The sequence below is a fragment of the Mus musculus genome, chromosome 6, assembly GCF_000001635.26.
Source record: "Mus musculus strain C57BL/6J chromosome 6, GRCm38.p6 C57BL/6J".
Taxonomy (NCBI): Eukaryota; Metazoa; Chordata; class Mammalia; order Rodentia; family Muridae; genus Mus; species Mus musculus.
In genome coordinates, this window is record NC_000072.6 from 50,972,633 (window position 1) to 50,994,662 (window position 22,030).

The 22,030-nt window shown below is 44.6% G+C and overlaps 2 long non-coding RNA genes across 2 annotated transcripts in view, besides 2 other annotated features; one reads left to right on the forward strand and one right to left on the reverse strand.

Annotated features, from left to right (window-relative positions):
• Positions 1 to 751: 751 nt before the first annotated feature.
• Positions 752 to 17,551, reverse strand: Gm38809. Its single transcript, XR_869079.3, has 3 exons — positions 17,530 to 17,551; positions 16,300 to 16,445; positions 752 to 1,430 (listed from the first exon to the last, which is right to left on the reverse strand). It is a non-coding gene; the product is annotated as a predicted gene, 38809 (long non-coding RNA).
• Positions 8,439 to 9,698: an enhancer, noted in NCBI's record as "VISTA enhancer mm405". NCBI's record gives its function as "enhancer in: branchial arch[4/8] | trigeminal V (ganglion, cranial)[5/8] | facial mesenchyme[6/8] | other[4/8]" and the evidence as "EXISTENCE:transgenic organism evidence [ECO:0001131][PMID:17130149]".
• Positions 11,335 to 12,178: an enhancer, noted in NCBI's record as "VISTA enhancer mm406". NCBI's record gives its function as "enhancer in: limb[5/5] | facial mesenchyme[5/5]" and the evidence as "EXISTENCE:transgenic organism evidence [ECO:0001131][PMID:17130149]".
• The window catches only part of Gm46959, an 80,612-nt gene continuing 73,349 nt past the window's right edge, over positions 14,768 to 22,030 (forward strand). The window contains exons 1-2 of the long non-coding RNA XR_001785241.1: positions 14,768 to 14,915; positions 15,555 to 15,681. This is a non-coding gene — a long non-coding RNA (predicted gene, 46959). The remainder of the gene's footprint in view (positions 14,916 to 15,554; positions 15,682 to 22,030) is intronic.

Consider the following 22,030-nt stretch of genomic DNA (forward strand, 5'->3'; position numbering starts at 1 on the left):
AGCTGTCTAGAATAGGGAGTATTTTTTTTAAACTTCCTAGGACAGCAAGAAAAAGAAAAATACTTCTTCCTATGCCACGGACAACTTAAGTTTCTCTTGACCTTTATACCTCATTAACCATTTTGGCCACAAAATGCAAAAACACTGCCTCTTAGGTGGAAGAGACCCCAGCAAATCACAGCCTTTGTTATAAATGTTTTTACCTGTTTCATTAGAATTTCCTAGTTCTCTCGGTATAAATCAGGGTAAACAGCTGGCTTAAAGCACAGATTTGGGGGAGGGAATAAGACACCTCAAGAAAGTATAAACACAAGATCTAGAACATGCTGTGTGTGTTTCTTTTCTTTCCCCAAGAAAGACACATTTACAGCAACAGCTTTTTTATGTCTGCATATAAACGCCAAAATAATTGATGTTATTGGAGTTAGGAAAGGAAAATAAAAATGTTTCAAGTAATATTAAAAATGATAAGCATGTGATTCTATTTTGAATAGCGAGTTGATTACAGTAAAGGACAGACAAGTTTAGATTCCCAGTTGGTCCCAACTGGAGTGAAGTCTGGCATATGTAGCTGCTATGTTATAACTGAGTTTAGAAAATCTTGATGGAGATAAGAGAAGAGGTCTCTGCTTGGTCACCAACCCCACTGGTGTCCTTACATGCCCTCTTTTGCCTTCCCCATTTTTCTCTTCACATTTATTATGAGGTAAGCAGACCAGAGATAAGGATGAAACCAACCACACTGTGTGCCTCAAGTTCTCATAGATCTTTTTTAATGGGGTTCAGATAACATGACTTACAGAGCTTTTCAACAATGTGGCCATATGGCTGACCAGGAACACTGTGCTTCCTTCCTGGGTGGCTGGCTGTGGGCTGGAACAGTACGTGATGTTCAAGATGAGGGAAAAAAACGGAAGCTCCCAGTACTGAGTGAGTGGTTTAACCAAATGAGGAAAATGGGAAATGGATGGACAGTGGGAAGCTGCTTGTTTGCAGCATGTGTCAGAGCCAGCATGAGCATCTGAAGTGGGGCAGATTTTCCCTCCAGCAGGCTTTGTCCCAGCCACTCAGAACCACGGAGATTGCAATGGGAGCTGAGTGGCTGTGTTACCTTTTAGGGATCTTGTAGATACCAAAGAGATCACGGTAAGGTTCTTAATGCCCTTGAGCTTGCTGTGGGTGATAAAGGATGCCCTTTGCAGGGCTAGAGGCTGTATGGATCTATTTCCAAAGCCAGTAGTCTCTGTTCACCTCTCAGCTCCCTCTATCCTTCCCCATACAAGATGCTGGTGATTGCCTCAGCCATGACAGTAGCCTTCAGTCTTGGCTGTGCCTTCTGCTGGGCCTGCAGTTCCTCATAGCAGCTTTAGTGACAACATTAGATTTGGCCATGTAGAGTGTTTCTTCAGGTTGGACCCATAAAAAGAAACCTAAAAAAAAAAAAAAACCTAAGCCATAATTAGCTCTGTAACCCAGTGAGTTCCTTTTTTCTCTGGTTCTCCATATTCTTATCTGTAAATGAGCCTCATAAGAACCACCTTAAAATTTGCCACATGTAACTCAGCAAATTCTTACTTCTGATGGCGCCACTTGTTTGACTCTCCCTTTTAGACTCTTGTTCAAGGAAGTCTGACGGGGGAGCTGATGATGTCCCAGACTTTATCCTTGGACACTTTGGAGCTGTGAAACCATATCGTAGGCAAGGACATGGAGTAACCACAGTGTTTAGTACTCTGAGACAGGAGGTTCATGAGTTCAAGGCTAACCTTGGATAAATGGTAAAACTCTTTTTTTTTTTTTTAAGAAAATAAAAATCAGAAGGAAAATAGAAAGGAGAAAGAAAGGGAGGGAGGGAGGAAATAAAAGGAAAAGAAAGGAGAAAACAAACCTGTAAAATGTTATGAATTTCACATACATATTCTTATATATGCATTTAAAACTGGTTTTGTAGCATGTAAAAAATGAAGACTAATGCTTGTGTTAATAATTTGAAAGTTAAGTTTTCTTTACTTTTAAGGCATCCTGCCTTTCCTGCATCTGATAGCTAGCTCTGCCCCTGGCTATTGTACCAATCTCAGAAGAACTGTCGATGAGGAGTGAGCCCACCCAGTGCCCCTCTCTACTGGAAAGAGGAAAGAATTTCCATCCTGTCCTAAGACAAGATCTGCTTCTCTAAGTCTACAGCTAGTCATAAGTCAACGTTGGGCTTTAGTTTTCATCCATTCAATGAGCATTTATAAAGTTAACTGAATTCAAACTTACATAATATCAAGTCAAGCATTTCCTCAGTGGATATGCATTTTGTGCTGTGTCTGACACAGTTCATGGATTTTTGAGGACTGGGCTTTGAGGCAACTTTGAAGCAACTGAGCCCCAAATTCTTCACTACACCCAGAAGCTAATGATTTCCAGAGGCAGACACCATGAAGAAAGCACTGGGACACTGGTCTGTGAGTCAAGGGTCATTTCAGGAAGAGAAGGTCACCACTTTCAAGTATTTCAGAGGTGAAAAGGTCACTCTCTAAATACCATGTCCTGCACACTGGCTCTTCACGGTGCATGCTTGTTGCAATGCAGGCTGGAGTTGTCACTGAGGCAGACACAGTCCACATGAGATTCTTTAGCCTCTACCAGCCAAGTGTCACTACTCTGTCTTGGTTGACCCCTCTGGAGACTGGTATGGATGACTGTTTTGTCTCCTGAATGAGTGACATCAGTGGTTCATGGTGCTGTGCAGGGGTCTGGGGGCTCTGAGTCCCTTCCAGGATTTGTGTATTAAAAATACCTTTATAACAATGCTCAACTGTCTACTCATGTACAGTGTAGTTTTTCTGGAGACAAGAAGTCAGACGATGTTTTCATCATCTTTATGACCAATAGAATCTGCATCCTTGTATCTAGAACATTTTATGATGTTTATAAGCATAGCCTGGTCACCACTAACTGTTAAGAATGTGAAGAGATCCCAAGACCAGCAAGCTTGAGAACCAATGGACTAAGTAAAACATCTGCCCCCCTACTCCATATCTTCCAAGATAGTTCTACTGTGTCTGTTTGCAGATAACTCTTACTTTTAGCTCCCAAATGACTTCTGTGCTCCCTGATGCACTTGGCATACCAATATGGCTGTGCACACCCCAGGAGCAGAGGTTCGGTCATCTCAGCGAACAAGAAACAAAAGGAATATGTGCTTGTCACTTGGCAAAGTGACTCTTCATGGGACCTAAGCCACAGATTACATTGTGTGGAGCCAACATAATTTTAAACGTTTTTGTAAAGAAAGACCTAGTATATATTAGTTTTAAGAGCATTTCTTTCCTATAGATAGAAAGGAAAAAGAAAGAAATTGGTTGAATTCATTGCATCAGACAAAGAATATCCGTGGGAAAGAAAATGACTCCTGACTCCTAAACAATGTTTTACACACATACAACGTCAAGAACACATATGGTACTTAACGCATACCTGTTACAGAATGGCACATAAGTTTACCTCTTCACGAGCTGTGAGTCATTGTCTTGCCCAGAAGGTTTTCCGAGTTTCATAAATATTAAACATGCTCCCTAAATCCTAACAGGTGCTTTCTACGAATATGAGAACTATTTTTCTATTTCACCCCCTATTCCCTTCAGTCTGTGTACTGTAACTGCCAACCATCATGAAAGAAACAGAGATTCTGCATAGATAAACATCCTGAGAAACCCAAAACTTGGCTATTTCAAATCCTAAGACATTCATTCATTCATTCATTCATTCATTCATTCATTCATTCAATTATTCTTTCATTCATCTGGAAACAATTCTGGACCATAAGCCAGAAATTATCCTGAGCCTTAAGAATTTACAATGAAGTAAATTTATCCCCCAAATAGCTAACATTTTAAAATACATGGAATTGAATTTATCCTAAGCCTTATACCAGTGTTCTTAAAAAGTGAGATCATCTTCCTTTAAAAAATAAGAAAAGCAAAATTAGATAACCTGCATCTTTTGTGTTTTCTGATATAAACCATATATTTGCTTATTAGCACTTGGGTATTTTATAAGCAAATAGAAGTGTCCACTTTCTGGGGCTAGCCCACTGTCTGGGATAGACTGGATAACTAAGAGAAAGGAGAGGTGCTGACTGAACTGGTCAGCTCTGCCTGCTCTTTTGTTCCCATGAGGATGACCAGATGCCACTCCACAAAGCACAAGGCCTGGCAGGACCTACTCAGTGCCAACAGTCAACAGAAGCTTTAGTGGACCAGGAAATAGTTGAAGAACAGAGAAAATGAACAGCTTGAATGTTTTGTTTTAAAATGAGTCAAGGCCCAGTGCGCTGAGTTGGTTGCCTAAGTTAGGACTCCCAGCACAGCGAAGGGGTTACCAGTTCTCAGAAGCATGGTTCTGAGTCAGCATTGCAGTGAGTGGAGCCTTGTGAGGATGCCTGCTGTTCTCAACAAGCTTCCAGAGTAAATCATTCCATGGGAGAAGAACCGTGGGACTCGGAAGGTGGGGACTTGGCCACACTTCAACCCCTGCGTGCACGTTGTCTTGGCTTTTAGGGCAGGAACTGTGTCTTCACTGTGGCGGTGATGCCCTCAGGCTTTCCAGATGTGCAATGATGTTTGACCCATTACAGATGCTGAGGACTGCTGGCCTTGCTAATTCTGGGACCCCTTTCTGAAAGCTTGCTTTTTATCTCTTTCTTTGATGTCAAGCTGTTTGTCTTCATTTCCTACGGCCTTTGGGGTGATTACCACTAATCTCTCTTTCCTTTTTCCTTGGCCCCCTCAATTTTCTGCTTTTAATTCGCTGTGGCCCAAGTGACTAAATAAGTGGGCTCATTAGGAGTGTGCGTTAATTAAGAGTCAATTAGACATCGTTAGAGTGCACCGCCTTGTGACTGGGGTTTCCGCCGCTTCCAGCCTGCTCTGCTTCCTTCCTGCTGCTCAAGCTGAATTCCAGAAGGCTGAGGTTGAGGGACATCTGACCTCTGGTTAAGTGGGGCACAAGAATATTTACTTTCTTGTCACATTTCACTGTTGTCAAAGCTCAGGGAGTCTAGTGGGCCCCCAGAGGAGCCAGTGTGCTTCATGACTCGGGACACCTGGGTGTACTCTGTCCCTCCCGTGTTCTCCAAGTTCAAAGTGATTTACTGAGAGACAGAAAGGACAGCATCCAGGAAGCCAGAGAAGGGGCCTCCCCCATAGCATGGAGCAGGGAATAGAACTCAACTCCTCTGAAGGATGCCCTAACTCTCAGCTCTAGAAGGATCTGGAGCTGTGCACCTCAGATAGCTTCTGGAGAGTCTAGCTTTGATATCCACAAGGGTACACGTGGTTGTGGCAGGGGATATTGGGCTGTGAGTATAAAGAGACATTCCTAACACAGAAGCCATACTGTGTCTCACAACGAGATCCATCCCATGCAAAAACACTGTTTTAAAATCTATGGTAGCCCTTGCCTAGTGATATCTCAGAGCCCAAACATTTCAGCAAGTGCTAACTAGCACTGGGGTAAACCAGAAGGTCATAGCATTTTCATCTTTATCCTGAGTGAGGAAACAGGATTCCCTTGTCCTCAGAGCACTCCAGGAGCCTTTCTCTTTCTACATCTTGTATAAACACGCAGTCTTCTCAACATAGCTCTTCCGTCCTTCCAAACTTGCACAATAACCAAAATAAACGTTAACAGGAATCCAAAGACAACTCAGCTTTACCCCAGACCACTTGTGAGCTTGTCCCAGATAAAAAAGGGGGCAATGTTTTCAGCTAATATCCACTGGGATAGCATGGCTGAGGATGAAGAAGGAAGAAGAGGAAGAGGAAGAAGAGGGAGAGGAGGGAAAGGAGGAAGAGGAGGAGGGAGAAGGAAGAGGAAGAGGAAGAGGAGGAGAAAATGTTTAAGAAAAAAAACAATTAAACGAAAGGCACTTGTCCACAGTGCCTGACCACCCCACCAGTTCATGCCCAGTGCTTGGTGACAGTCTGATCCAACTGATGTCCTTGCTGTATCCAGCTGTTCTTCTTTCCTTTCTGGTTACTTTTCTTTGAAAATCTAAGAGGCCTCAAGCCTTGCCCTGAAAGTCACAAAAGCAGAAGCAGATCCCAGACAGCTCCTTTCTGGTCTCCTTTGCAACCCTGCTTAGTTGTTTACGCCTTGCACTCAGATCCTTCACTTTGTTCCAGCCCTTCCTGTGTTCTGAGTGTGACCTCAGAGTGCTGGATGGTTTTTATCCCTGAGCCGGCTGCTGTGCGGGGGGGTAACAGCACCCTTGTGATTTAATCAGAATCATGATGTCCCAGTAATCTCTAGGTCTGCCTTTTGTAGTAAATATTAACCTTTAGAGTGCCAGAGACAATGGTGGTCCACATGTCTAGAGTTTTTTTTTTTTTTTTTTTTTTTGTAGGAAAGAAAGAAAAAGTTACTGGTGGAAAATCATCTCAAGTTTGGAAGGTATTTCATCTGAATACACCAGTGTCATGTGGTTTAGGATTTATAGGGTTAATGCTTTCTCAGCCAAGAAAAACAAAAAAACAAAAAAACCAGACCATGGCTAAAACCAGACCATGGCTAAAACCAGACCATGCCCTTGGTGGGCTGGTGCTCTGACTGTTGATAAAATGTGTTATCCAAACCACAGCATCACAGGAAGCTGAAAAGTGACTTCAAGATCGAGAGACCTGGGTTCAGATCTAAACAGGCCACATGCCCTTCTCCTCTTGAGACTCAGTGCTCCCAGTGGTATAAGAGCTGTCTCTGACTTGAGAATGTTCGTGCACGTCGCATCAGCTAATACTTGGAAAGCACCCAGGGAGAAGACCAAATATGTGGTCAACTCAAGAAATTAGAGCTTTTTTTTTCTATTGTTTTCTTAAAGAAAAGGAGCTGGTTGTTTGGCTCTTTCTGTCTACACAGTACTGAGAAAAACAACATTAGCTGAGCTCACATCAGATTGTTATGGTAACTGTTGTGAGAGAGGCAACCACATAACATGTGCTCTAAACCAAGACATCTTGAGAATGAAATATGTGATATTAATCATTACTACAGGGCATTTGATAAACAGGTATTTTCTGAATCAGTGTACCAGTTTTTATGGAGGAGGAAAATAAATTTTATGGAGGAGGAGTGTGAAGTGACTTAGCAAAGCTCACAGAAGCTAATAATAAAGGACAATCCTGTGGAATTCTGGTGTCCTTAGTAAGCACAGGACCCATTCTCTTCTGTCTCTTCTCCTGAAAAGATCTCACATTGCCATCTCTCATCTTTGACTGTAATTTGAACCAGAACTAAAGAGTCTGTGTAGATCAGTCTTCTACAGGAACAGCTGCCAGCTGTCTAACTTTAGCCCCTCATGCTGCTTCTCTGAGCTATTTTGGGTTTTCTGGTTTTGTTTTGTGAAGCAAGAGTCTCAATCTATATACATCAGGGTAGTCCTAAACTCATAGCAACAGTCCTGCCTCCCACGTAGGCCACCATGCCTGACCAGGCCATTTTCATTTATTATTCACTTGTGGCTTGAGAGCCAGAGGGGTAAAGCAAATGCCTCCACCTTCCACAAAGGAAGTTCCTTTATTTTTGCGTTTGCCTACTTATTTTGTGTGAATGTGCACATGCACGGCTGCAACATACATCTGACTTTCATGTGGAGGTCAGACAATAACTTGCAGGTATTTGTTCTATTATTCTACAGTGTGAATCTTGGGGACTCTAACTGGAGTTGTCAGGCTTGCTGGCAATCATTGTAGCACACTGAGTCACCTCTCCAGCCCACGGAGATCCTCTCATCTCACTCTGAGTTATTCTCTACTCTGTTTTCCTCTGAGCCGCTGGTCCACCTTCAGTTCTTACCCAGGGCATCCTTCCAACCATTTCCCCAAAACATCACACCAGGACCTACTTAGGTCTCCATCCCCTGTACATTGCACACATGATTGCTCATCTTTCGTCCCTGATGCGTGCAGGACACATATGAGTCATGAACTGCTCTCACTTCTGGTGTTGAGTTATTCAGGCATGCAAACCCTGCCTGTTGCAGAATGGAAGTTTAGAGACAACTGCTCCAGAAGATCTGAAGGCACAAGGCTTCCCGGGGACACCATCAACTTCTCTCTCTAGTGAAGCGCGTGTTTTCCATCCACAGTCCCAGGAAAGTGGAACTGGATGAGCACAGCTTCTTTAGGCTTGTGCTTTTGTATATCAGTGTCATGGTTCTGCCCTACTAAGCCTTTTTGCCTTGAAAACGATAGCACAGTTATCTGCACACATCTCTCTGCACTTTATGGTCTGGTGTTCCCATAAAGATGACAGGCAGAGCATTTCAGAAGCCTTGGGTTCTCAGGCCATTTCCTGTGGAAGCAGAGAAGAAGGCATCAAAGCAAACCCTGACTGAGTCTCACTCTGCCCCATCATGCGGTTGGTTCAAGAGCGAGCAAGACAGTTTCTGGGGCAGCAGTGAAGCTCCTAGAACTAGTGAGCAGTAGCTGCTGGAAGGCTCCCTTGCTACTCTTAGGAGCTGGCCCAACATCCTTCCCACTCTCCATGGTGTGTGTGTGTGCTCTGCACATGGGTTTATCTCTAGGCTTAAAATATGTGGGAATCTGTCCACATCTCTGATTAGAAGACCATCTTCCAAAGAAGCGACTCTGGCATTTAGATGGCAAGCTGCATTTACTTAGAAGCCAGTTGAAAACAACTGAGATTAAGCCGGTGTGAGAAGATGCCAGTTTAAGGATGCCAGTTAGGGAAATGATTTGAATTGTGTGCTTAAAGACATGGACTGATGTCAGATCTGAATTCAAGTCCCATCCTACAACCCTGCAGCCGTAGGCAAATTATCTGACCTTTCTACCTCAGTTTCCTCCCCTATACATTAGGAATAGAGCCCTGCAGGCCTGGCTCTCCTCTAGTTGGGCACAGAGGCTCTGCCTCTAAAGCAAGATCTTGCAGCACTTCTGCAAAGAATGCATCAAAGACCCATAGAACCAAGGAGGGGGGAATCCTCTTAGGACTGTTAGGTGTCCCTTCATAATGACATCAACAAACAAGAAGTACTAACATATATGTCAAACATACATGAGATTGCCCATTTACTCTCAGCCACAGAGAGTCTAAGCTTAATGTGTTTAGAAAATCCTCAGGGCCCCTATGCATCTGGTGTTTGCCCTGCCCCCCTCTTTCTTTCACTCTACACTCCATCTGACAGCTAGAGGAGGCAGGGGGCTCAAGTTTCATGGCTGGGCCTGAGGCCCTCCAGGTATATTACAACTGGTCCATTTCATGTGAAATCTTCCAGCTTGACCAAGAGTCAGTGACCTCAAGCGCAGCCATTTAACCTCCATTACTTGGTTTATATTGGTAATATTTACATGGGAACTTGATTAAAGCTGACCTTTGGAGAAAACAGAATTCAATGTGTATTTGAAACCTCTCCTCTTTCTCCAGCCCATGTCAGGCGTCATCTGTTTCGCTTCTCCCCTAATTGGTGCACTGGCCTCCACTGTGTCTACCTCTCCCCGAGGGTTCTGCACTGCTTTCCGTTTGGGTCTGTGCCTTGTCGCCCACAAGCAGGCTTAGAAATCTGCAGGGTTAGATCCCCAGCTTGGTTGCAGTTAAAGACAGTTTGTTTTAAATAGATCCTTCCACTCTGTGTTGCAGAAAAAGCTCCAAGGAATCTTTCCCACCGTGTGTGTCTCAGCAGGACTGTGGCGGTCCCTGTCACAAGGACAACCAAGGTCCATGGGAAAGGAAAGCAACAGCCATCGCTTCAGAGTGCAACTTATCTTCCAATATCAAAAATCTTATCCATATTGCTTTTTAGTGCAGGATAATATGTCTGTAAAACTGAAAGAGAGGCTATTTGACAGCATGTTTGTTTGCTGACGCGTCCAGATGCTTAACCTGGTCTTAAGAGACTAAGTTACCTTCTGAGAGTGCTAGAAAGTCTAGAACGGATACATCTACACAGAACTCTAAATCTTAGAGGTGTGTGTGTGTGTGTGTGTGTGTGTGTAAGAGAAAGAGACAGAGACAGAGAGACAGAGACAGAGTCACAGAGAAACACAGAGACACAGACACAGAGAGACACAGACACAGAGAGACTGAGAGCATGGGAGTATGTGTGAGTCTGTGTATGTGTGAGAGTGAACTGTGTGAGTGTGTAAGTGTGAGTACCTGACTGTGTGTATGTTGGGGGGAGAGGCATAGTTAGGAGTCACATGTGTATACACAAATGTTCCCCATGCATTGGGAGGCTTGGATTGCTTCAAGCTTTCTTAAGAGTCTTTGCAAAGTCACAGAGCCTCTAAGCCTCCCAGAAAAGTAGATATTTTGTCCCAGAAGCTAAATTAGGTAAGCTTTAGCTTGAAAATGTGCCCTGGGGCGGGAGAAAAGCAGACAGAGAATGTCAAGAAGCCACAGTGAGCATGGCACCACTGCAGATGTCTGGTCAGTTCAGACAGAATGGGGTCACTTTGGAGGAGGCTGTAGTTGAGAGGGCTGGGTGTCTAGGAGCCCTCGGGTCATAGCTTCTACGACAACTGCATATTCTGAGGCATAGTTGGCATGGCGTTGCCCCATGGAGATTAGAAGGGGGCTTTTAGTTATAGAGTTCTTCCCCATGTCTCAGGCATACAGTGTTACCAAACTTTTATCACAATGTCATGAGACTGGAACTGTCATTCCTAGCATCTAGATGGATTTGGAGATTGACAGTTCCCTCAGGTCATACACAGAGAAGAATGTAGCATGGTCCATTCCAAAGCACCAGGGATGACATTCACACAGCCTGGCTGTTTTGTGCCTTTGAAAGCTGAGAGTCCAGGGACAGACTGTGCAAGCTGTAACCAAGATTGTAGTAGTGTGAGGTGGACTTCAGCAAGTAGGAGCCTTTCCTGCACACAGCAGAGGGAAAAATTCAAATTATTGGGAATAGCATGACACATTTAATTTTTTTTTCTTTCCAAACCATGCTTGCTTTGCTTTTCCTAGCCAAAGACTCTCCTTCCCCTTATCTAAACAATCAGAGAACTCTGTTCTCAAACCCCAGCCGTCTCGGTCGGGGAAGGTTATTATTGGCTTGGTTAAACAAAGTACTTGTTTATAATAGATATAATAGATGACAGAGTCATTTTGAAATTACACAGTTGGTGTAATAAAACCAGTTAAAACCTTATTTAAAAAATGTCACAGTTGGTCAAATGCATTCGTAGTGTGCGGTGTAGTTTTCTGTCTCCTCACAGAGGAATAGGAGTGTATTCTCAGTTCCCAGAGGGAGCAGAGGATTAGCCGAAAGGGGTAAACCTTCTGCTGGCTTTTCTCCTAGCTGATCTATATTTCCATGAATGGAATCAAGGCTTACTTAACCCCTTCCCGGGCCTCCTCTTAGCCAGTCTTTTTTTTTTTTTTTTTTTTTTTTTTTTTCACTATCGCTCAATTGCAGAATTCTCAAAATTCAGGGGCAATGTAAGAAATGGCATTATATAGAGCATGTTTTAGAGGCTCATGTAGAAATTACACACCGGAGAAACCAAATACTCACAAGTGGCAAGCATAATTACTTCTTTCTCTTGTTGATAGTCCCAAGATTAATAATAAAGTAAAAAATGTGCCCTGGGTGGCATTTTTTGACTTGTGTGATCACTACACATACAGAGCAGTGATGTGCTCTGTGCTGAAATCCCTCACACACAGCTGTGTCTACCCTGGATGTGCTGCTGGTGGGTGACTTCATTCTTTCCACTAGTGATGCTTTAGCCAAGGGTTTGAAGTCTGGATTCGCCAGCCTGACTGTGCCTGCTCAGACGGACCATCTCAGAACTGTACCTGGGCTTTGCCTGCAGCTCCGAGATGCCACCTCTAATCCACAGTCCTGCCATGAATTTGTTTTTTTGTCATAAATGAAGCATGGGGCTATGCCTTAATTTTCCCCGCTGCCCTCTGTCAAGTAATAACCATAAATATTGTCCTGAATCATTAAGTCACAACCTGAAACCTGATCCTGCCCAGCTCCCAATCAGACGGCCATCTGGGGGATGAAAGGAATCTATCTGGGTTTTGGAATGATCCAGACTCTAATTTGTAGCAACAGTCTTAACAGGCTGTTTCAGAGACATTAACCAGCAGCTTGTCTCAGATTCTCAAGGAGAGCGAGCGCATTGTCCACAGTTGGTGACATTCACTTCAGGGAGAACTGTGGACCGGAGCCGCTGAAAAACTGCCAGGCTCTCTGGCTTTCAATCAAACGCCACACTCTTCCACGGACACTAGATTTCTACCCAAGGGCAAGGATATATGCATGCCAGTGCACGCACACTATATCTCTGGATATTTTCCATGTCAGAAGGAAAGCAAACATTTCAAGAGAGGAAAACAAACTGCACCGTCTACGGGCAAACAACAACGCTACATATATAATTTTTCCTACCACCCGGAGGTTACTTTCCCAAAGAAAATAAATCCTATTGTTTTTGGCTGTAGAATAAATTTGTAAACACACACACACAAAAAAGGGAGTCAGAGTCAGTATCTAAAGTCTGGCTATGTCACTAAAATACAAGTACATGCCTGATTTAGAGGACCGCTGGCTAACAAATTACATTAAATAGCTGAATATCTGAATTGACAGAGAGTGAAGCAGCCAAGTCTGGAGATGCCTTTCCATGTCCACTCTACCTTGTGTGAAAGGAAAGCCCATCCTAGAAACCCAGAGTGTATGGCTGCCCTTCTCCTCAACACCCAGAGTGTATGGCTACCCTTCTCCTCAAAACCCAGAGTGTATGGCTACCCTTCTCCTCAAAACCCAGAGTGTATGGTCACCCTTCTCCTCAAGTTCTATATACTGTTCCAAATATCCCAATGTAGTCTCCACACTGCGTTATATTTAACTTGTGAGCATGTAAACACTTGATATTAAAATTGAGCTGTTTATGTGCAAGGAACTAAGGCAGCGTGCGAGTCAGTCCGCTGTGAGAGCTACTCCAGTGGACACGGTATTAACTTACATCCTTCCGGGAAGAGAATTTCATACCAATATTCAGAAGCGCTCTTCTTTTGCCTCAAAACACAGCCTAGCACCTCCCACTCAGTTACAAGATGCATCATCGGCATGAATAAAAAGCGAGAAAACATAGATTAAAAGAATTTTAAGTGCATTTCCTGATTTGCTTGAAACCAATTTGAACGAATCTATGTTTCTCTAAGAAAAGAAAAAGGTTCTGTAATGTGATAAAATCATAGAAATCTGAACATGGGCTGAGTGTTCAATCACATCAGGGAATCCCTTGCAGATGTGGTGATAGTGTGATCATTTTAAGCGTGTCTTTCAGGGATAAATGCTTAAATATTTATGAGAGAAATGACACGGTGCCTGAGATTTGCTTTCAAACATTAGACAAATAGACAGTGGTAAATATAGAAGAAACAACGGATGACATCGGGAGAGAAAAAGAGATGAAAGATTGCTAAAATAATTGTAATTATTGAAAGAACATACTGGATGTGATTTATTATCCATTCTTTTCATTTTATCATTGCTTGAAGGTTTTGTATGAAACGATGATTTTTAAAATGAACTCAAAATGGAGGAGAATATTCTCAGCCAGAGAAACTGCTTTTCTTCCTCCTCCAGCTACAGGTAATATGTCTGGAGGTGGTCTGGTTGTCACTGACAGGGACAGAGATCAGGGAAGCTGCTAACCATCCTGCCACCCTCAGGACAGCCCCATGGCAGGCATTCCCCAGACCCCAGAGCCAGCCATGCTGAAAGTGAGATGCCTGGCTAGGCTGGGGAGGGGGAGACTTAGTGCCCACCCATACAGGCTGGGGCTAGCACAACCCAGACCAAGAGCCCTGTGGGAAAGAGAATGGCGTTTGTGTCTCCTCTCTGCATGGGAGAACCTGGGCGTCTCCAGCTGAGTCCCAACAGTGATGACTTGTGGTACTTGAGTGCATGGCCCAAGGGGGTTACCAGGAGGGCAGAAAAGGCTGCCAACTCCTTGTTAGGATTCCCAAGTAAGCTCTGGAGAAGGGGCAGTTTGGGTGGTCCAGAATTGGTGCTTTCCCAAAACAAGCGGAGACGCCGGCATGCCCCACTGACTCCCACTGCGGCCCTAATGTCTGGCACTGGAGGCCACATTGGCTCAGAGAGCTCATTAGTGCGCACAAAAAGGAAGGGCAGAGGAGGGTAAGACCAGATGAGTGGGACAGGAAGAGCTGGAAACCGCTCGATCTGTTGTTGGTCAGAAGGTCTCAGCTAGCAAAGTCCTGGCAGTGGGGAAGGGCCTGGAGCAAGGGCTGGGTTCAGGCCTTTCCCTGCCTGGCTGGATACCTTCAGCAAATCATTAACTCCTTGGAGTCTAATTTCAGTGCTTCTGAGCGAGGGCTTGCTTCAGCTAGACCTGGGTTCAAATCTATCTCTGGCACGAACTGGCTGTATGATCCCGAGTAACTCATCCACCCACCGAGCCAAGTTGTCTTAATCAAGAAAACCATTTTTAAATAAGGATGGGGACAAGGGCATCAGCAAGAGGCGCAGAGGAGCATTCTTTGTTGTAAAAATCAAACAAGCATCATCACCGCATGGATTCCTGGTCCAGAGACCCACAGTGTAAGGATTCAATGGATGGTGATTTTTTATTGTCATCTCTATATTCCTGTGGATAATCCACAAGCCATGGGGTACACTCTATCCCAGCAGAGTTAGTTGTCATCAGCACCTAATGAGGTCATCTAGAGTCAACAAAGCCCCTTAGAAACAATGACCAGTATTCTAAGAGAGGCATGCCACCCCAGTTCCCTCATCTTTACACCAGAGCTCAAGGGGAGAGTGCCCACTAGATAGATCCCTTATTAAGTTGGGGCATCTACTAGGAAAAACCAACTATTTCATGGGAGCAGTTATTGGAGTGGATAAATCTACTCTCAGAGAGGTAATGTGTCACTGGCAGCTGACATTCTGTGTATGACTGAGAGTGGAGAAGGACCTCTGTTCATGTAAGAGGTTGGACCATAGGGCCCCTTGGGGCAGGCCATAGCTTTACTGTTGGTAGATTCTTTCTCTTCTATTCTCCCTTCTGTTCCACTGCCAGCCACTGTCTTGAACAGAGAGCCCTTGGATACATATTTGCTGGGTCAGGGATTTCTTAAACACTTTAACAAATGGCTCAGGCATCCTGAGTAGTCAGTCTTGGCTGTATGTGCCACCCCCTTCTGACCTAAGCCCTGGGAAGACCCAGGGGGCATTGGGAGAAGCTCATAGCCTTTACTGTTTTCCTAGACCTCTTCAGACCTTTCCAATCTGGAAACTAGAGTGAGGCTCTCTGCAGACAAATAATCTAGTGGGTTGTTGAGTCTTCCTGTTTCCAAAAAAAAAAAAAAAAAAAAAATGGCAGCTCTACCACTGTGACGGATGACACATCTGAGTTTTGTCCTAAGGCAGTTGCACTCCCACAGAAGTGGGAAGGGAACCGAAATCTGCAGGTCTAAAAATGTCTTTTTTCTTGGCCTGTTAGAAGTTTAGCTTAGTTTGGAGTCAAAAGTCAGGTTGATATTAAAGTGCTCCCTCCCAGGTCTCACCAGCTGGGAAGAGGACCCTCTGGGCCTGCCTAGATTTAGCCATTGCTCTCTCCTGCCATCAGCCTGTGCTGCTGCCCTTTGGAGAGTCTGTTCTTCGTGCTTTGCTTCTCCTGATACAAAGTAAGTACTATAGTTACTGGTCTGTGATGGATTACTGTCCGTCCTGCCTTTCCATCAGTTAGTTAGTCTACCAAAACCAGTACCTGTGCAGCCATCTTCCCACTCCTTGCCCTGGCTCTGAGGCCATAAGGGGCATAACCACTCCATGTATTCTGATAATGGACTTCAGAGATCTCCCTGGGCTTTTCCTTATCCTCCCCACACGGGCAGCGACCGAGAAAGGCTTACCTCCCAGTCACCCCAAGTCGCATGGTGAAACTGAAGATAGAGCTAGCCTTGTCTTAATCTGTGTCGCTGACCTCAGGGATGGAGTTTGAGCTGTGCCCCACGAAGGCTGAAGGAGCTCCCTACAAACATGGTCAACTCTGAGGCCTTGGAAGGCACCAAGGCTTGTGTAGCAGGGAGGGGCAGCTGGAAAGGAACTCAAATGGCCTCTCTTTAGCTCTGATGTGCCAGTAAACATCGTGCTTGATGACTGTGCTCCAAAAAGCCCATCTGTCACCTCCTTTCAGGACTGCTAATGGCTACAAGGTATTCCCAAACCCTTCAACCCTTCAACCCTTCAGCATGATGGCCTTAGCTGTTACCAGACAGCAGACACAGTGTACTGGGTCAAACCTGGTCTCCAGAGCCATACTGCATGGATCTGAACTATGCTTCTGTGGCTTACTGATTGACTTCAGCCAAGTTACTCAGCCTCAAAATGCCTGCATGTCCTCATCCATAAAGCAGAAGCAGCAGTAGGAGGTGTTCCATTGGATCATCTAGAAATGAAATGAGTTCACATTAGAGAAATGCTTGTACCAACACTGGACATACAGTCAACGTTTATAAACAACACAGATGCTCAGACCTCCACAGGGGTGGGAGTTCCCATGGTGTATAGTGGTCATTGCTAGATGGGTGTTTTAAGCTCATTAGACTGAGAGGTTGAAGCGTTTACTTGGATATGCTGTCAAGAACAAGCACTTGACTTTCACAGGACTAAGCTGTCTTTGAGTCTCCAACGTCATTGTAAGAAGCAACCAGAACCCTCCACACAGCAATTTTTCTTGAAAGCTGGGTACCATCCTCAGTAAAATACCTGGAAATGTTCATTCTTTTGGTTACATATGTTAACATCATCGCCATTAGTACAGCCAAGACAAAGCCGAGAAGAATGAGCTCTTTGAGGATAGCCACTCTCGGGTGAACATCCAGAGCCACTCTGGTTGTCATACGTGGGTGTCGGTGACTGGGGTAAGCAGTGTAAGTGGGGAAAGTGTAAGTAGTGCTAAGCACCCTACAGTGGGCAGGACAGCTTCCCCAGGAATTGTGTGCCCGTCAATGGCAGTAATAGTCAGTGTACATTCACCATGTAGTTAGTATAGCCAGAAAGCACCACATCCCAGGGTCTAGGGCCAGTCACCCTTAGGACTAGCTCCACACCACCCATGTGTACACACACAAAAAAAAGAGATTAAAAACTTTAAATAGATGTGTTTTTAAACCCCAACATTAGCTAGTACCCTCAACATACAGGGCATGAAATGCAAAGTCCTTCATGGCCATACCCGCTTCTCCAAACACAACTTGAATTCCCACGCAGTAGTTTCTTGCATGTGCTAAAACAAACAAACAAACAAACAAACTCCTTGGTCAAGCCTCCTCCTCCTCCTTCCTTGTGTTGTTTGTGTGTCACATGTTCCCCCATGCCTCTTCTGAAGGCTGTCTCCTCAGCAGCTGCCCTGGAGACTCTCGGCTCCCACAAGCTGCTGCCCACACGCTTCTTGCTGCACTGGTAGCTTGTGCTTTCTCATCTGAGTCCCCACCACCGTCAGCTCCTCAGAGTCAGACACAATGACTTACCGTGTCCAGTGCACAGCCTCTGACATGATAGGTGATTAAGAAATGTTAAGCGAATGAATAACTATTGGGCCTTTCATCACTACATAGTTGCTGAATTAACTGAGTGACAAAATCAGTGGGGATATCACTTGGTAAACTTGGCTCCTGCTTTCTTCCCTCTGTGGTTGATTTAAGTAGTACCTTCTATGCACCCATCACTGTTCTGGATTCTAAGAATCCAGAGCTACATAAGGTGTAGTCTCTTCCTTGTTGAAGAGTCTACACCTAGCTGAAGCCACATGCCCACTGACCAACTGACTTCCTTTCTCTTCACCCTAATTCTATCAACGCTATCCCTTCCCTCAAATCCAAAGTACACGCTGCCCATCACACATCCCTTTCCCTGACCTGCCTCCATCCTTTCTGGGGGAAGATCTTACTGAGGGCAGTGCTGTCAGGATATGCTTCGCCAGTTATCTTCTCCATTCTACCGCTGGGACTACATTAAAGCAGCACTCACTGTAACTCCTTGCTTGCTCTCCCTGTGTCCATCCCTGCCTTTTACAATTCATCGTCTCCATAGTCACCTGAAAGAATCTTTTTGGCCGTGGCAACAAAGAATTCTACTTCTGGTCTTCAAACCAATTGCTTCCTATGCTATAGATGGCCTGGAACCTACCACGTATCCTGGCTGGCCTCAGACTCATGGCAATCCTCCTGTCTTTGCTTCCCATAGTACACTGCTATCCAAACAAGTCCATTTCCTTGTAATGAAAGCAAGCCCCTTCTCTGACATGTTATAATTTTCATGGGCAACAGTGTCCCCCTGGTTCTCAGGAAAATGCAACCCAGCTCACAAATGGTGCTCATTTTTGGTGAGCATGGTGAGATCTTTACCCAGTGTGGGCACTTTGAAGGTTCCAGAAACAAACAACGCCTCTGGGTGTTTGTGATAGCTGAGAAACACTGCTGTCAAGATAGGGCCAATTATGTGAAGAGGGGAAGAGTGACCCTTCTCTGTGGGAACATCGTGTGTCCGTAGGCCTTTCCTGCATCCCTCTGGTGCAGGTAGATGCTAAGGACTCTTCAAGACAGACAACTTGGGATCCAGTCCCCGCTGTTTCCTTCCCAGCTGAGTGACTTTGTAAACATCACAGGCTCATCACGTGCTCAAATGTGGAACAGGGGTGCAGTTCCTACAGCTGTGGTCTATCTAAGTAGTAAGAGGTAATGGGTGCAAAACAGCATGAGGGGCACACAGTGGGATGCTATGGCTTTTACCATGGCAACTGGGCCCAAGTGATCTCTGCCATGTGGCCATCAACAAGGCTCCCCAGTGACAGAGCTGTTTATGTGTAATCCATAGTCACAGACCATGGGGTGATCTCCATCCCACCTAAGAGATTTCAACTCCTTAGTGTCTTGGCTAATTAGAGAATTCATAAAGGCCTCCCGCCCTCACTGTCCCGCTTTACATGGTACACTCTGAATGGAAACAAACCCTATCCGTCCCAGCCAGGACAAGCCTTACATGGGGCAGCTCCTATACTCTATTGCATTTCCCAGTCCAGAGCAGGGGCTGCAGGCAGCCTCACAGAGCAGAAAACTCCTGAGCAGAGAAGCCAGGGAACATATTTTAAACAGGGTGGGAAATTCCTGTGAGTTGCATAGGCAACAGCAAATGTTCCTGAGAATGTAATTTTATATGGGCTGATTGTAGAGTCCCCACCCCAGATAAGCCAGAAACAGAACTCGTGAGAACTGCGGATAGGAATTCAGCCCTCAGGCCCCACATCACTTTCCAGTAGTGCCCTGCTTTCATTCTTCTCCCAGATAGCACGCAGTAAAACATAGCATGAACCACAGCTCTCCTCTGGCCCAGGCTGGACAAAACAAACTCTCTCATGGCTTCGTGATGGAGCTTAATGCTGTCAGCGTGAAAATATCTAGAATAGCACAATTCAGGAATAAATTGTGTTATTTCCCACTGACTTCTGTTATTGAGTCGATAGAAGTTCTCCATTTAAAAAAAAAAAATGCCAGCGTCCTGAAAATACGGTTCAGAGGGCTCTAGAAATGTTAAGGATATTCCTCAATTGCCCACAACCCAACATCCAAAGAAAGCAAGAAGAATTAGTCTATCACTTGGACAGAATGTGGTTGTGGGTCTCAGTGGATCTTTCTTGTTCTTCTCCTGCAATAATGAAGGCATTAAATTACCAGGTCAGAGGCCCCAATTCTCAAAGAAATAATATCAGTTTATTATTTCTAATCTTATTAAGTTAGAAAATAGTCCTGAGATGTAATGTCATCCCAGAATGGCTGAAGTATCGATTCTGTGAGGCTGTTCTCATGGATAATTCAAGGAGCCTGATTTCATTTAATTTCAGTAATTTTTAAAGCATTCCAACAAATTTCCTATAAAGCAAATAATCCTAAATTATTCCCATAAATAATGTAGATGAGTGGTCAGATTTACTTTGTATTTACCGGTTACACATTTGGTATTATGAGTTTAAGAGGAAGAGATTATTTCCAATCCCGTTTTCCTAGTCCCTAGTGTCTTCCTCGAGGCAAATAGGCCTTTAAAAATATATACTGCAATTCAAAAAAATTAAATGTAGACATTATCAAAATAGGACTTGTGACAGTCCATTGATGTTGCCATTTTCTTATAATTGTATTACACTTGGAGCTGAAGTCACTTGACAGGATCCAAGGGACGCACAGAGCAGGCAGTGTAGACTGGTTGCAGCCAGAATGAGAGAATTAACCCCAGTGGAGCACGTCTCTCCTGCAAAGTAGCAAACCCATATCAGGGGCAATGCAAGGACAAAGGTTCTTTCTGCTCAGCCACAAGCCTCACTCCCTTTACATTTAAGACAAGTAGCCCAGTAGCCCTCTCGTGCCCAGAGTCCAACACTGCAGTTGATGAATACCTACTAGGTCCAAAACCAAGGCTCAGGGTATGAGGTTTACCAAACTATATTTCCTTTCTTTGAGATATTTCAACTTGAGCTATACTTCCATAGTGAGAGAGAGAGGCTCCAGAGTGATGTCCAAATGGCCAGGGCCCTCCTCTCCATGAACAGAGAGGACCAGGTCTAAACTGTCAATATCCTTTGCTACCACCTTGTGTCATGGTGCCTTTGTCCCTCTCCCCTTTCATGAGAGCATTTGTTTCTTCACTCACCAAGAAATTATCCCAGACATTGCTATAAGCAGAAGGAATACAGCAAACAGTGAGACTTTTTAAAGGTCTAGTAGCAACTGCAGGCAGGCCATGGAAGAGAGCAGTGTGAGATTCATTGATGAGGGTAAATAGCAGCTTCTGTAAGGCTGAAAGGCTTTTTGGGAGATGGGACATCTAAGGTCAGTTTCCAAATGTGATGTTCATAAGAAAGGGAGATGGGTATAGAGTGTGGCATTCCTGACAGAGAAGAACAATGTATCTAAGAGCCAAGAGGTGAGAGAGAAAGACAGAATGGGAAATCCTTAAGAAATATCTTAGGCATTCACGGTACAAGAGGTAATAGAAACGTGGTTGCTAAAAACACTTGCATAATGTGCTATAGTGTTGGATGGTCAATTGGATTAGGGTCAGCTCAGGCTCTATTCCATTGGGGTTCCTGCTCCTGTGCCCTATAGGTCACAGAACCGAGCAGTCTCTCCACAGCCTCCCACTCATGTCTCCCAAAGGTTTTTTTTATTAAACTCTGCCCATCTCTGTTCCCAAGATGCTGTTGTGAGCCATAGGCAAAGCACCTTCATACAATTAATGAGCCTGGAGTTACAGATCCAAACCTGAGACTCACACCCTCAAGAATGTTTCCTCTCAGGATATTTATTAGTTCAGAAGACATGTGTGGGCAGAGCATGTTATTTAGTGACCTGTAATGCCTGAATAATGATCACAATAAATCAGCCCTCATTATTATGTGCAGGAGAGCTGGACGGCCCAACTGGCTACGTAATGAGGTCTAATTTAATGCCCTGGTATTATTCTGCACATGTTTTCTGAGAATTAAAGGGTGGGGTGGGGGTGGTCTCATGGATCCAGATGCCCTGGGATGTTCCGCACTTATGAGGGCAGGAGGGACGGGCAAGTGGCACAAGCATATGTTAAGAGTTGCAGAAAGAGCATGGTCAGCAGTGCTCAGCCCTCTCAGTGGGTTACAGGGACGCCCGGTTCATCACAGCAGCTTAAACAAGAAATGCTGATAGAGCTAATTATAACAAACAGCAGCAGCCTGGGAACTATCTCATGGAAGTAAAAGGTAAATTACATGGTCAGGAAATGCCAGCAGTGGCACAGACATCAGAATCTTAGTGTTAAGGGTGTGACTGTTCCATACCTTTCAACATAAGCCAGCCTTCATAGGCAGGACTATAAACGAGTCTGTCCAAAGTGTCCAAGCCAGGAGACATGACTCTCAGTTCATTCTTCTTTGAACATGACCAGCTCTCATTTCTTGCTATGAAGAGCCTTTAGCCACAGATACCCATTATTGGCGCCTTTAAT